Source organism: Coregonus clupeaformis, chromosome 8 (assembly GCF_020615455.1).
Source record: "Coregonus clupeaformis isolate EN_2021a chromosome 8, ASM2061545v1, whole genome shotgun sequence".
NCBI classification, from domain to species: domain Eukaryota; kingdom Metazoa; phylum Chordata; class Actinopteri; order Salmoniformes; family Salmonidae; genus Coregonus; species Coregonus clupeaformis.
The window spans coordinates 44930330-44946964 of record NC_059199.1 but is presented as its reverse complement, the minus strand read 5'-3'; the positions used below and the strand labels follow the sequence as shown (position 1 = coordinate 44946964).

Here is a 16635-nt window from a genome sequence, read left to right as displayed (position 1 = left end):
TTATCACTCAATTATAATCCTCTTTTCCCCCACAATTCTCTCTGCCTGAAATGTACTTGTTTACCACTTAAGTCATCTTCATTTCGCTATTGCTAATTGGCGAATGACTTCATTGGAAAATTGTCAGAATCGGGGCCCTTATCATAAAGCCTCCCAGAGTAGGAGTGCTGATCTAAGATCAGTTTAGCTTTTTCCATTATACTGAATAAGATTATATAGACGGGGGGACCTGATCCTAGATCAGCACTCTTGAATATGGGCCCTGATAGACTTATCCCACTCACTCAACCAGTGAAAAGAGATCATTCTGGCTCTAGTTTATATATTGAACTACATACTTTCTCTCTACATAATTAAATATAGCATTATTTAAGTATGGAGCATGTGGTTGTGATGTAGAAAGAACATAATGTATTCTCTATTGGCTGTTACAGCTGGGGTTACTGATCATTTTCAAATGAATGGGATTTTTCGATACATGCTTATAGTCATATAGTGGGCAGACGTGTTAGTGTGCATCCCAAATGGCACCCTATTCCCTATGGGCCCTGGTCAAAAGTAGCACTATATAGCAATTAGGGTGCCATTTGGACATAAGCTACTTGTAAGATCTATGGAGCGATTACATTCCCAGGTCAAAGGCTCTCTCACCCGAATCCAATTTATACAAATCCTAGTCTAGTCTTAATATGTTCACGAGCTATGCCCTTTTTGGTGCCCATTTCTTTAATGTGATATGGAGCGCTGTGACTGCTTTCATTATCGCATTAGACGATAAATTAATTTCCAGAAATAACACCAATTTATTCCCCTCTAATAATGAGTCTTACAGCTTTGTGTAATTACTTCTTCTGGCTTGACTGTCTGATTTGTTTGTCACCAAGCCTTTGTGCTTGGAGGGTGTTTGTTAATAAGAGATGGTTGGATGGGACATCTGGGATTATCTATTGGTCGTTACTAATTAGTAGGGGCAGGCATTTTCCCTGACCAGCCTAGAACTAAGGTTATTGCTATCTGGGATCCCTGACCAGCCTAGAACTAGGGTCCTTGCTAGCTGGGATCCCTGACCAGCCTAGAAGTAGGGTCCTTGCTATCTGGGATCCCTGACCAGCCTAGAACTAGGGTTCTTGCTATCTGGGATCCTTGACCAGCCTAGAACTAGGGTCCTTGCTATCTGGGATCATTGATCAGCCTAGCACTAGGGTCCTTGCTATCTGACAAGGGTTCTTGCTAGCCGGGATCCTTGACCAGCCTAGAACTAGGGTTCTTGCTACCCGGATCCCTGACCAGCCTAGAACTAGGGTCCTTGTTATCTGGGATCCCTGACCAGCCTAGAACTAGGGTTCTTGTTATCTGGGATCCCTGACCAGCCTAGAACTAGGGTTATTGCTATCTGGGATCCCTGACCAGGCTAGAACTAGGGTTCTTGCTAGCCGGGATCCCTGACCAGCCTAGATCTAGGGTTATTGCTATCTGGGATCCCTGACCAGGCTAGAACTAGGGTCCTTGCTATCTGGGATCCCTGACCAGCCTAGAACTAGGGTCCTTGCAATCTGGGATCCCTGACCAGTCTAGAACTAGGGTCCTTGCAATCTGGGATCCTTGACCAGCCTAGAACTAGGGTCCTTGCTATCTGGGATCCTTGACCAGCCTAGAACTAGGGTTTTTGCTAGCCGGTATCCCTGACCAGCCTAGTACTAGGGTCCTTGCTAACCGGGTCCTTGCGACGTCCCTACCCCATTGAAGTTGACATTTTAAAATGGTTATGGTAAGGGTTATGGTAAGGGGTAGGGGTAGGGGTTAAGGTTAGGGTTTCGATGTCCAAATGATCCCGGATAGCACTAACCCTATATAACTAGGGCCCAGAGTTTTTCCCTGGTTGCAACGTCACATGGTCAGTAAAAAGTCCTGGCCCCACTGCTCTGACTCCCAACAGAGTCATTATACACTGTGTGTTTTGGAGGTGACCCAAAAGATGGGACCCAAATAAACTACTCAAACAGGCTAGAATAAAGGGCAGAATAAAGGCTGCATCCCAAATGGCCCCCTATTCACTATAGTGCACTACTTTCGACCAGAGCCCTATGTGCCCGGTTTTAAAAGTAGTGCACTATGTAGGGAATACGGTGCCATTTGGGAAGTAACCAGTGTGGATTTCTATTGGATTTTCAGTGAGACTGCACTGATGCAAAGGTTCTGACCTAAAAAAGGGATCACTCATCACACAGCTGATGCCAGCAGTTGTGTGTGGGTTTAGCTGCAATGTCTGGAGCCATGGGTTTACTTTAGATGATGTCAAATGACTGCCCCATTTCTCTCACTCACTCCTCTCCAGGTACGTGTGGGGGAGGTGGGGGGAAACACACTGGGTTTCTACGGCTGCCAGATGAGTCCAGACGGATCCATGATCCTGGCCCACTCCTTCCACGGAGCGCTGCATCTCTGGACCCAGGCCCACGAGGAAGAGGTGAGACTCCTATTATTTTCTGTTCTACATCTCTGGACCTACAAAACAAGGCAAAAAGGTGAGATTCCTATTATGTTCTATTCTATAGACTACTGATTGAGCGGCACTGTGATGGGTCTATCTCAAATGCGATTCAATCACAGTGAGTTCCCAGTCAGCCACACTGTTAGAGAGAGACTGTGCTAAGTGTAATTAGGCTGACTGACTGACTAAAGACCCTGGCTGTCAGTGTTTGACTGGGAATCAGACCTGACTCTGAGTGGCTGACTACTATGTTACCCTGGGAACAAGACCTGACTGAGTGGCTGACTACTATGTTACCCTGGGAACAAGACCTGACTGAGTGGCTGACTACTATGTTACCCTGGGAACAAGACCTGACTGAGTGGCTGACTACTATGTTACCCTGGGAACAAGACCTGACTGAGTGGCTGACTACTATGTTACCCTGGGAACAAGACCTGACTGAGTGGCTGACTACTATGTTACCCTGGGAACAAGACCTGACTGAGTGGCTGACTACTATGTTACCCTGGGAACAAGACCTGACTGAGTGGCTGACTACTATGTTACCCTGGGAACTAGACCTGACTCTTAGTGGCTGACTACTCTGTTACCCTTGTTGTTTCACACTACTGAACTGAGTTGAGCTGTACTGGCCTGGTTCAATGTGAAAGCAAAATATCTGAGTCAGCACAGTAGGGTTGTCACTATACCAGTATGGCCATACTAGGAAGTAGGAAAGGAAAGGACTGAATGTCTTGAGGAAAACAGTCCTAATGTTGGAAAAAACAGCCTTATGTTTTCACCCAGAGTCACATTTGTTTATTTTGCAAGCTATAGCACACAATATTGTACAAAAGTAGGTTATAAAGGACCCTAGAGTGAATTCTGCTTCGTGACAACACTACAGCACAGTGTGGTTGGGTCGGCAGGAAAGTGGGAAGAAGGTATCAGGTTCAGTAGTAGTGGAGGAGGTATCAGGTTCAGTAGTAGTGAAGGAGGTATCAGGTTCAGTAGTAGTGAAGGAGGTATCAGGTTCAGTAGTAGTGAAGGAGGTATCAGGTTCAGTAGTAGTGAAGGAGGTATCAGGTTCAGTAGTGGTGAAGGAGGTATCAGGTTCAGTAGTAGTGAAGGAGGTATCAGGTTCAGTAGTAGTGAAGGGGGTATCAGGTTCAGTAGTAGTGAAGGAGGTATCAGGTTCAGTAGTAGTGAAGGAGGTATCAGGTTCAGTAGTAGTGAAGGAGGTATCAGGTTCAGTAGTAATGAAGAAGGTATCAGGTTCAGTAGTAGTGAAGGAGGTATCAGGTTCAGTATTAGTGAAGGAGATATCAGGTTCAGTAGTAGTGAAGGAGGTATCAGGTTCAGTAGTAATGAAGAAGGTATCAGGTTCAGTATTAGTGAAGGAGATATCAGGTTCAGTAGTAGTGAAGGAGGTATCAGGTTCAGTAGTAATGAAGAAGGTATCAGGTTCAGTATTAGGGAAGGAGATATCAGGTTCAGTAGTAGTGAAGGAGCTATCAGGTTCAGTAGTAGTGAAGGAGGTATCAGGTTCAGTAGTAGTGAAGGAGGTATCAGGTTCAGTAGTAGTGAAGGAGGTATCAGGTTCAGTAGTGGTGAAGGAGGTATCAGGTTCAGTAGTGGTGAAGGAGGTATCAGGTTCAGTAGTAGTGAAGGAGGTATCAGGTTCAGTAGTAGTGCAAAAAGGGTATGTCTGTGTGTTGTCCCAGGGAGAGTGGAGTCCAGGGGTGGTGATATCTGGTCACTTCAATGCAGTGCAGGACCTGAGTTGGGACCCTGAGGGGGACTTCATCCTCAGTGTGGGGTCAGACCAGACCATCAGGCTACTAACACCATGGAGGAGGAAAGACCAAACACAGGTACATGTAACCCAGGGCTCTTCAACCCTGTTCCTGAAAAGCTACCGTCCTGTAGGTTTTCGCTCCAATCCCAGTTGTAACTAACCTAATTCATTTTATCAACCAGCTAATTCTTAGAATTAGGTACGCTAGATTAGGGTTGGAGTGGCTCTCCGGGAACAGGTTTGGAGAGCCCTGATGTAACCTATAGACCCCTTTCACTCCTATAGGCAGACCCACAGATGCACTGTAGACATTAATAGACATAGAGGCGTATCAATAAGTACCCTATAGACGTCACATTGAGCAGGTTGACTTTATTGTCATTAGTCTTGTCCTGGAGGCAGAACTGAGCGATTTCCCCTTAGATAGGCCAGCTGCAAAGTCAAAATTGGCTAGGTTTTTGGTCTTAATTTAAGGTTAGGGTTAGGCATTAGGGTTAAGGTTAGGGTTAGGTTTAAATCCGATTTTATGACTGCCAGCTAGTGACCAATCTGCAGAGCTGCCTCCAGAACAAGCCCATGTTGATGCCCTTACCGAGCCCTAGTAATAAAACCATACTGCAATTCTATTTGACCACAGGAAAAAAAAGTTGTGTACTACTGCATGAACACTTTAATGTAAGTCGATTGAATTGAGCCTTTTTTAAGGCCTTTAACCAAACGACTGGCAACATTACTGTGGCCCGAAAACTCAAAGTACTTTTATTGCTCAAAGTGCTTATTCCTCTTGGTAATGGCCAAATATCATCCTCCTGTTTTTGCATGTTTTCAATATGGCAGTGTTATATTGTGGACTGCGTCATTTTGCGTTTACAGTAGAATATTAACAGTTTGTGAAGATAAAATAGTTTTACTAGCCCTACATTCTCTCATAGAGGACTTGTTAAGGTTTAAAGGAGTCAGCAATTTGTTGTTTAAGTTTTTACTGTGATGTGTCTGTCTGGCAGGAAAACCTTGTTAAGAAGGGCAAATGCGTTTTTCTGTCTCGTATTCAGGCACGTAACCACATTCAAATGGCTTATTTCTCTCTGAGGTGATTTTTAAAAAAGAGAATAGTGCGTTTTAGATCAGTACCACTTTTCATAATACCTATTGTTGGGTAAAAATTCCAAGGATTGCATAAAACTAATAAAATAATATATATTTCTAAAGATGGATACTTCTGTCAAAGTTATGCGCATGTATTTGTTACCATCACATTTCCTAACCCCTGCTCTGAACTCATCACAACGTCACATCGTACACCAGGGATACATTTAGGCGTATAAAATGCAAATAACAAACAAGATATAGGAAAGATATAGGCTGTGTCCCAACTGGCACCCTATCCACTATAATAATATAATAATAATAATAATAATAATAATAATAATATGCCATTTAGCAGACGCTTTTATCCAATGCGACTTACAGTCATGTGTGCATAAATTTTTACTTATGGGTGGTCCCGGGGATCGAACCCACTACCCTGGTGTTACAAGCGCCATGCTCTACCAATTGAGCTACAGAGCACCATATAATGCCTATATATAGTGGGGGAAAAAAGTATTTAGTCAGCCACCAATTGTGCAAGTTCTCCCACTTAAAAAGATGAGAGAGGCCTGTAATTTTCATCATAGGTACACGTCAACTATGACAGACATATTGAGATTTTTTTTCTCCAGAAAATCACATTGTAGGGTTTTTAATGAATTTATTTGCAAATTATGGTGGAAAATAAGTATTTGGTCACCTACAAACAAGCAAGATTTCTGGCTCTCACAGACCTGTAACTTCTTCTTTAAGAGGCTCCTCTGTCCTCCACTGCGTTACCTGTATTAATGGCACCTGTTTGAACTTGTTATCAGTATAAAAGACACCTGTCCACAACCTCAAACAGTCACACTCCAAACTCCACTATGGCCAAGACCAAAGAGCTGTCAAAGGACACCAGAAACAAAATTGTAGACCTGCACCAGGCTGGGAAGACTGAATCTGCAATAGGTAAGCAGCTTGGTTTGAAGAAATCAACTGTGGGAGCAATTATTAGGAAATGGAAGACATACAAGACCACTGATAATCTCCCTCGATCTGGGGCTCCACGCAAGATCTCACCCTGTGGGGTCAAAATGATCACAAGAACGATGAGCAAAAATCCCAGAACCACACGGAGGGACCTAGTGAATGACCTGCAGAGAGCTGGGACCAAAGTAACAAAGCCTACCATCAGTAACACACTACGCCGCCAGGGACTCAAATCCTGCAGTGCCGGACGTGTCCCCCTGCTTAAGCCAGTACATGTCCAGGCCCGTCTGAAGTTTGCTAGAATGCATTTGGATGATCCAGAAGAGGATTGGGAGAATGTCATATGGTCAGATGAAACCAAAATAGAACTTTTTGGTAAAAACTCAACTCGTCGTGTTTGGAGGACAAAGAATGCTGAGTTGCATCCAAAGAACACCATACCTACTGTGAAGCATGGGGGTGGAAACATCATGCTTTGGGGCTGTTTTTCTGCAAAGGGACCAGGACGACTGATCCGTGTAAAGGAAAGAATGAATGGGGCCATGTATCGTGAGATTTTGAGTGAAAACCTCCTTCCATCAGCAAGGGCATTGAAGATGAACGTGGCTGGGTCTTTCAGCATGACAATGATCCCAAACACACCGCCCGGGCAACGAAGGAGTGGCTTCGTAAGAAGCATTTCAAGGTCCTGGAGTGGCCTAGCCAGTCTCCAGATCTCAACCCCATAGAAAATCTTTGGAGGGAGTTGAAAGTCTGTGTTGCCCAGCGACAGCCCCAAAACATCACTGCTCTAGAGGAGATCTGCATGGAGGAATGGGCCAAAATACCAGCAACAGTGTGTGAAAACCTTGTGAAGACTTACAGAAAACGTTTGACCTGTGTCATTGCCAACAAAGGGTATATAACAAAGTATTGAGAAACTTTTGTTATTGACCAAATACTTATTTTCCACCATAATTTGCAAATAAATTCATAAAAAATCCTACAATGTGATTTTCTGGATTTTTTTTCTCATTTTGTCTGTCATAGTTGATGTGTACCTATGATGAAAATTAGTGGGAGAACTTGCACAATTGGTGGCTGACTAAATACTTTTTTTTCCCCACTGTAGTGCACTACCCCTATTCCCTATACCCTATGGGCCCTGGTCAAAAGTGTTACAATATAGGGAATAGGGGTGGCATTAGGGACGTAGCCATAGGTGACCTCTTCTAACATTTCCTCTACTATCTCTTACACCCTCTGTCCTCCCCACAGCCCACCTGGCACCAGGTTTCTTACTATAATACTATACCTCAGTATCTCTTCAGTATATCTAATCCCCCCCTGTCCTCTGTGTCTTAACTACAGCCTACCTGGCACGAGATCTCTCGCCCCCAGATCCACGGCTATGATATGCAGTGTCTGGCCATGGTGGGGCGCTTCCAGTACGTCTCCGGGGCCGACGAGAAGGTCCTGCGGGTGTTCCGTGCCCCCCGCAACTTTGTGGAGAACTTCGCCAACATCTCTGGCACACCTCTGGAGAAGCTGCTGGCCTCCAGTGTGAGTAGCAGTTCCAAAATCCTGATTTGCTATTGGTCGGCGTATCAACATCCCGCTTTGTTATTGGTCGAGTGTAGTGTCAATCAACCCCAGTTGCTTCCTACATCACCCCCAATTGCTACTGTAGGGCCTTTCCGCAGTTCCTCACCCTATGTCCTCCTTCTCAACCGTATTGGAGGAGAAGGTCCAAGGTCCCTCCCCTCTGACCTTCTTCTCTAATGCGAGGAAAGAGGATGCAAAAAAAAAAGGAAGAAAAGATTGAGAAAAGGCCTACACCGTTGAGATTCCCTTTTGAACCCTCTCCCCTGTATGTATGTTTGTGTGTGTCTGTTTCCCTTTATCAGGACACTGTAGATCAACCAGAAGGAGCCAGTACTCCTGCCCTAGGCCTCTCCAACAAGGCTGTGTTTCAAGGTATGGCTCTAAGGCTGCATTTACACAGGCAGCCCAATTCTGATCTTTTTTTCAGTAATTGGTCTTTTGACCAATCACATAAGCTCTGAAAATGATCAGATGTGAAAAGATCTGATATGATTGGTCAAAAGATCAGAATGGGCTGCCTGTGTAAGTGCAGCCTACGTTCATCCTAAACTTGGTCTTTCTGCATGTAATGGTCAATGTCTCGTTACATCTGGCTGATTCTGATAGTTTCTCCTTTTGATTGACAGGTGATCTTGCTCCCAAGACCAATAAAGAGGAGGGAACCGGGTTCAAGTGTTTCTGACCAATACCAAGAGTCCTACTTCCACCCTCTCACAGTTAATGGTATTGCATACTGAAAACATATATTAGTCCAAGTTAAAAACAACAAAGCGTTTTATGTCTGAGGCTTTACTCCCACAAAACATCAGACTTACATAAACCATTATTTTTTTGTTTGTTTACTGGGTCCCTATAGAATTCGCCAGTGCAGCTCTCTCTCTCTCTCTCTCTCTCTCTCTCTCTCTCTCTCTCTCTCTCTCTCTCTCTCTCTCTCTCTCTCTCTCTCTCTCTCTCTCTCTCTCTCTCTCTCTCTCTCTCTCTCTCTCTCTCTCTCTCTCTCTCTCTCTCTCTCTCTCTCTCTCTCTCTCTCGTAGTTAGTAGACACTCTGCTCTGCATGTTAGAAGAGGGGGATGAATCCGAACTACTGGAGATAGGAGGAAGAGAAGCATGAGGGAGGGGGAGGAAAAGAGAGGCAGAGAAAGAATGGCAGAGGGGAGGGAGAGAGGGGGATGGAGGGAGACCGAATCGGGGGGTGGGGGAAGCTTTGGGTACCTTGGCTGTAGGCAAACGGTGTCATTCACTGTGATTTGTAAAAAGCTCCTTATTTAAAGTCGGAGATCATAGTTAGAATAAAGGCTTACGGTTTCTTCAGAAAGTATTCATACCCCTTGACTTATTCCACATTTTGTTGTTACAGCCTGAATTCAAAATTGATTAAATATATTTTTTCTCTCACCCATCTATACACAATACCCCATAATGACGAAGTGACAAAATGTTTTTAGAAATGTTTGCAATTTTATTGAAAATGAAATACAGAAATATCTCATTTACATACCGTGCCAGTCAAAACACCAGTTTGGACACACCTACTCATTCCAGGGGTTTTCTGTAGTTTCTGTAATAGTTTTTTACTATTTTCTACATTATAGAATAATAATGAAGACATTTAAAACTATGAAATAACACATATGGAACCAAAACAAAAAAACTAAAAAGTGTTAAACAAATCTAAATCTATTGTATATTTGAGATTCTTCAAAGTAGCCAACCTTTGCCTTGATGACAGCTTTGCACACTCTTGGCATTCTCTCAACCAGCTTCATGAGGTAGTCACCTGGAATGCATTTCAATTAACAGGTGTGCCTTGTTTAAAGTTAATTTGTGGAATTTCTTTCCTTCTTAATGGGTTTGAGCCAATCAGTTGTGTTGTGACATGGTAGGGGTGGTATACAGAAAATAGCCCTATTTGGTAAAAGACCAAGTCCATATTATGGCAAGAACAGCTCAAATAAGCAAAGAGAAACGACAGTCCATCATTACTTTTTTAGACATGAAGGTCAGTCAATGAAAAGCCAACTGAGAGACCTGAGCCCTAGGACCATACGTCGGGACTACCGGCCGTGGTGACTCCTTGCTGTCCCCAGTCCGCCTGGCCTTGCTGCTATTCCAGTTTAAACTGTTCTGCCTGCGGTTATGGAACCCCTACCTGTCCCAGACCTGCTGTTTTAAACTCTAATGATCGGCTATGAAAAGCCAACTGAGATTTATTCCTGATTATTATTTGACCATGCTTGTCACTTATGAACATTTTTGAACATCTTGGCATGGTTCTGTTATAATCTCCACCCGGCACAGCCAGAAGAGGACTGGCCACCCCTCATAGCCTGGTTCCTCTCTAGGTTTCTTCCTAGGTTTTGCCTTTCTAGGGAGTTTTTCCTAGCCACCGTGCTTCTACACCTGCATTACTAGCTGTTTGGGGTTTTAGGCTGGGTTTCTGTACAGCACTTCGAGATATTAGCTGATGTAAGAAGGGCTATATAAAATAAAATTGATTGATTGATTGAGTCAATCCGGAACATTTCAACAACTTTGAAAGTTTCTTCAAGTGCAGTCGCAAAAACCAAGCGCTATAATGAAACTGGCTCTCATGAGGACCGCCACAGGAATGGAAGACCCAGAGTAACCTCTGCTGCAGAGGATAAGTTCATTAGAGTTACCAGCCTCAGAAATTGCAGCCCAAATAAATGCTTCACAGAGTTCAAGTAACAGACCCATCTCAACATCAACTGTTCAGAGAAGATTGCGTGAATCAGGCCTTCTACTACCAAAGGACACCAATAAGAAGAAGAGACTTGCTTGGGCCAAGAAACACGAGCAATGGACCAGTGGAAATCTGTCCTTTGGTCTGATGAGTCCAAATTGGAGATATTTGGTTCCAACCGCCGTGTCTTTGTGAAACGCAGAGTAGGTGAACGGATGATCACCGCATGTGTGGTTCCCACCGTAAAGCATGGAGGAGGAGGTGTAATGGTGTGGGTGTGCTTTGCTGGTAACACTGTCTGTGATTTATTTAGAATTCAAGGCACACTTAACCAACATGGCTACCACAGCATTCTGCAGCGATACGCCATCCCATCTGGTTTGCGCTTAGTGGGACTATCATTTGTTTTTCAACAGGACAATGACCCAAAACACACCTCCAGGCTGTGTAATGGATTACAGGAAACATCCGCACTGAGCTAAAGGGTAGAGCTGCCGCTTTCAAGGAACGGGACTCTAACCCGGACGCTTATAAGAAATCCCGCTATGACCTCCGACGAACCATCAAACAGGCAAAGAGTCAATACAGGTCTAAGATTGAATCGTACTACACTGGCTCTGACGCTCGTCGGATGTGGCAGGGCTTGAAAACTATTACAGACTACAAAGGGAAGCACAGCCGCGAGCTGCCCAGTGACACAAGCCTACCAGACGAGCTAAACCACTTCTATGCTCGCTTCGAGGCAAGCAACACTGAAGCATGCATGAGAGCACCAGCTGTTCCGGATGACTATGTGATCACGCTCTCCGTAGCCGATGTGAGTAAGACTTTTAAGCAGGTCAACATTCACAAGGCCGCAGGGCCAGACGGATTACCAGGACGTGTACTCCGAGCATGTGCTGACCAACTGGCAAGTGTCTTCACTGACATTTTCAACATGTCCCTGACTGAGTCTGTAATACCAACATGTTTCAAGCAGACCACCATAGTCCCCGTGCCCAAGGACTCTAAGATAACCTGCCTAAATGACTACCGACCCGTAGCACTGACGTCTGTAGCCATGAAGTGCTTTGAAAGGCTGGTCATGGCTCACATCAACAGCATTATCCCAGAAACCCTAGACCCACTCCAATTTGCATACCGCCCCAACAGATCCACAGATGATGCAATCTCTATTGCACTCCACACTGCCCTTTCCCACCTGGACAAGAGGAACACCTACGTGAGAATGCTATTCATTGACTACAGCTCAGCATTCAACACCATAGTGCCCTCTAAGCTCATCACTAAGCTAAGGATCCTGGGACTAAACACCTCCCTCTGCAACTGGATCCTGGACTTCCTGACGGGCCGCCCCCAGGTGGTAAGGGTAGGTAACAACATATCTGCCACACTGATCCTCAACACGGGGGCCCCTCAGGGGTGCGTGCTCAGTCCCCTACTGTACTCTCTGTTCACCCATGACTGCATGGCCAGGCACGACTCCAACACCATCATTGTTTGCCGACGACACAACAGTGGTAGGCCTGATCACCGACAACGATGAGACAGCCTATAGGGAGGAGGTCAGAGATCTGGCCGTGTGGTGCCAGGACAACAACCTCTCCCTCAACGTGACCAAGACAAAGGAGATGATTGTGGACTACAGGAAAAAAAAGAGGACTGAGCACGCCCCCATTCTCATCGACGGGGCTGTAGTGGAACAGGTTGAGAGCTTCAAGTTCCTTGGTGTCCACATCACCAACGAACTATCATGGTCCAAACACACCAAGACAGTCGTGAAGAGGGCACGACAAAGCCTATTCCCCTCAGGAGACTAAAAAGATTTGGCATGGGTCCTCAGATCCTCAAAAATTCTACAGCTGCACCATCGAGAGCATCCTGACTGGTTGCATCACCGCCTGGTATGGCAACTGCTTGGCCTCCGACCGCAAGGCACTACAGAGGGTAGTGCGTACGGCCCAGTACATCACTGGGGCAAAGCTTCCTGCCATCCAGGACCTCTATACCAGGCGGTGTCAGAGGAAGGCCCTCAAAATTGTCAAAGACTCCAGCCACCCTAGTCATAGACTGTTCTCTCTGCTACCGCACGGCAAGCGGTACCGGAGTGCCAAGTCTAGGTCCAAAAGACTTCTCAACAGCTTCTACCCCCAAGCCATAAGACTCCTGAACAGCTAATCATGGCTACCCGGACTATTTGCACTGCCCCCCCACCCCATCCTTTTTACGCTGCTGCTACTCTGTTAAGTATTTATGCATAGTCACTTTAACTCTACCCACATGTACATATTACCTCAACTACCTCAACTAGTCGGTGCCCCCGCACATTGACTCTGCAACGGTACCCCCCTGTATATATAGCCTCCCTACTGTCACTTTATTTTACTTCTGCTCTTTTTTTTCTCAACACTTTTTTTTTGTTGTTGTTTTATTTTTACTTTTTTAAAATAAATGCACTGTTGGTTAAGGGCTGTAAGTAAGCATTTCACTGTAATGTCTGCACCTGTTGTATTCGGCGCATGTGACCAATAAAATTTGATTTGATTTGTAAGGGCTATTTGACCAAGGAGAGTGATGGAGTGCTGCATCAGATGGCCTGGCCTCCACAATCAACCGACCTCAACCCAATTGAGATGGTTTGGGATGAGTTGGACTGAAGAGTGAAGGAAAAGCAGCCAAGAAGTGCTCAGCATATGTGGAAACTCCTTCAAGACTGTTGGAAAAGCATTCCTCATGAAGCTGGTTGAGAGAATGCCAAGAGTGTGCAAAGCTGTCATCAAGGCAAAGGGTGGCTACTTTGAAGAATTTAACATATTTTTGGGTTACTACATGATTCCATATGTGTTATTTCATAGTTTTTGATGTCGTAACTATTATTCTACAATGTAGAAAATAGTCAAAATAAAGAAAAACCCTTGAATGAATAGGTGTGTCCAAACTTTTGACTGATACTGTAAGTATTCACACCCCTTTGCTATGACACTCCAAATTGAGCTCAGGTGCATCCAATTTCCTTTGATCATCCTTGAGATGCCACTACAACTTGATTGGAGTCCACCTGTGGCCAATTCAATTGTTTGGACATGATATGGAAAGAAACACACCTGTTTATGTAAGGTCTTACAGTTGACAGGGCATGTCAGAGCAGAAACTATACCCTGAAGTCCAAGGGACTGTCTGTAGATCTCCGAGATGGAATTGTTATGAGGCATATATATATATATATATCTGGGGAAGGGTATAAAACAATTTCTTGAGTGTTGAAAGTTTCCAAGAGCACAGTGGTCTCCATCATTGGGAAATTGACAAAATATGGAACTACCCAGTCTCTGCCTAGAGCTGGCCGTCCGACCAAACTGAGCAACCAGGCAAGAAGGAACTTGGTCAGGGAGGTGACTAAGAACCCAGTGTCCACTCTATAATATAATAATAATAATATGCCATTTAGCAGACGCTTTTATCCAAAGCGACTTACAGTCATGCGTGCATACATTTTTTTGTGTATGGGTGGTCCCGGGGTTCGAACCCACTACCTTGGCGTTACAAGCGCCGTGCTCTACCAGCTGAGCTACAGAGGACCACACCCCTCTGACAGCACTACAGAGTTCCTTGGCTGAGATGGGAGAACCTGCCAGAAGGACAACAGTCTCTACAGCACTTCACCAATCTGGGCTTTATGGGAGAGTGGCCAGATGGAAACCACTCCTGAGAAAAAGGCACATGACTGCACGCCTGGAGTTTGCAAAAAGGCACGTGAAAGACTCCGAGCATAAGGCAAAAGATTCTGTGGTCTGTTGAGACATAAATTGAACTATTTGGCCTGAATGCAAAGCGCTATGTCTGGAGAAAACCAGACACATCTCATCACCCATCTAACACCATCCCTACCGTGAAGCATGGTGGTGGCAGCATCATGCTATGAGGATGCTTTTCAGCGGCAGGGACTGGGAGACTGGTAAGGATAGAGGGACCATGAATGGTGCCAAATACAGGCAAATCCTTGAAGCATTTCACTGTAATGTCTGCACCTGTTGTATTCGGCGCATGTGACCAATAAAATTTGATTTGATTTGACTGGGGGCGAAGATTTATGTTCCAACAGGACAATAACCCCAAGCATACAACCAAAGCAACGCTGGAATGGCTTCAGAACAAGAATGTGAAAGTCATTGAGTGGCCCAGCAAAAAAACCTGAATTCAATCCCACTGAAAATCTGTGGAAAGACTTGAAGATTGCTGTTCACCGCCGCTCCCCATATAACTTAATAGAGCTTGAGAAAATCTGCAAGGAAGAATGGGTGAAAATCCCCAAACCCAGATGTACAAAGCTGATGCAGACATACCCAAGATGACTCAAAGCTGTAATCGCTGCCAAAGGTGCTTCTACAAAGTATTGACTCGGGTGTGAATACTTATAGCAATTATATTTTTCTGTATTTCATTTTCAATCAATTTGCATTTCTAAACATGTTTTAACTTTGTAATGATGGATTATTTTTTTTAGATGGGTGAGAAAACAAATCAATTTAATCCATTTTGAATTCAGGCTGTAATGCAACAAAACGTGGAATAAGTGAAGGGGTATGAATACCTTCTGAAGGCACTGTATTTGATTACAGAGTTATGATATTGATGGCTCTAGTCTACAGGGTTCTATGTGTGTGTTTGTGCGCACGTGTGTGTGTCTGTACAGAGCGAAATTATAATATTGATGTACAGGGCTACTGTGTGTGTGTGTTCGTAGAGGGCTATGGGGAGAGGGAAATGAAGCAGACACAGAGTTGTTAACAGAATAATGAGTTAACAGAATAATGCCATGTCTCTGATTCACTACTAGAGGGGGTAAAGGGAGGGAACAATTAGGGAGAAATGGGAAGCCTGGGACAAATAAAAAAAGAGGGGGAACTAGGCTTTCAATTTCATGTGTAATGAAGGAGAGGATGGGTTGTGTAAGTGTCTGCGTCCCAAATGGCAACCTATTCCCAACATAGTGCACTACTTTTGACCAGGGCCAATAGGACTATAAAGGGAATAGGGTGCCATTTGGGACACGCTATGTGTCTGAAGGAGTAGATGGTGAATAGAAGTCGTCTTGCCATGGGTGGAGAATGAGAGAGGGGGTACATTTGATTCTCATTTCGCAGCACCCCTCAAAGCTAACAGCCGTTGAAAATTGGGAGATAAAGCCTCGTTCAAAATTGCTTTTCAGAAATAGCAAGTTGAGGGTTACACATTGGAGCTAAATGCTAACGATGAGCGCTGTGAAGAAAACGAGAAAACGTTGTCTTGAGGCGGTCAATTGTGTTCTTCATTCTGATTCGTGTCTCCAGTGTGCCTCGCGTCTTTAATTCCCTCTCTCTTTCTTTTTACTCCTTTTACTCCCTCTCTCCCTCCCTGCTTAACGTTAGGTGGGTTGTTAAACAAGAAAATCACAACAGCCAGACACTTAGGTACAATCTTCATTTAGTCAATAGGAAAATGGTTCCCATTTTGAATTATAAAACTGGTTATTTTTTGTTTCGCTGCCTGTGAGGATTAATGTGTCTGAAAATGTAGTTTCTAAATGCCCTTCATAGACAGCCATCCAGCCAGTCAGCCAAAAGCCCCCCCACCACCAATCAGAATGCAGATTTCCCCCCCCATGCCCCATGAGCCTCTTCTCTCCCCAGTAGAATATATCGCCTCCATTTGTGGCTAATGTTAAATCCATTTACCAGTCAATCCTGCATTAACATGACATACAGCTTGAAAGTGCAGCCATTGTGTTTTTGAATAGCACTTTTCTTACTCCCATTTGGCAAGGAATTAATTGTATAATTGGATGCTTAATAGCTAACATAAAAATAGATAAGTGGCATATTATTTTTGCGGTTCAATGATTTTGTGGTGGTGTATCTATTTTGTGTATATTTCTGAATATGAAATGTTTAGGTCTGGTAGGTTGAGAGGATGAGATGTTTCTCCCACCTGGCTGAAAATCTATGGTTTGGTGATTGCTCACTTTTAAAACATCA

General features: G+C 44.4%; 1 pseudogene; it reads left to right on the top strand.

Annotated features, from left to right (window-relative positions):
* Positions 1–16635, top strand: part of LOC121572544 — a 69562-nt pseudogene that overhangs the window by 31137 nt on the left and 21790 nt on the right.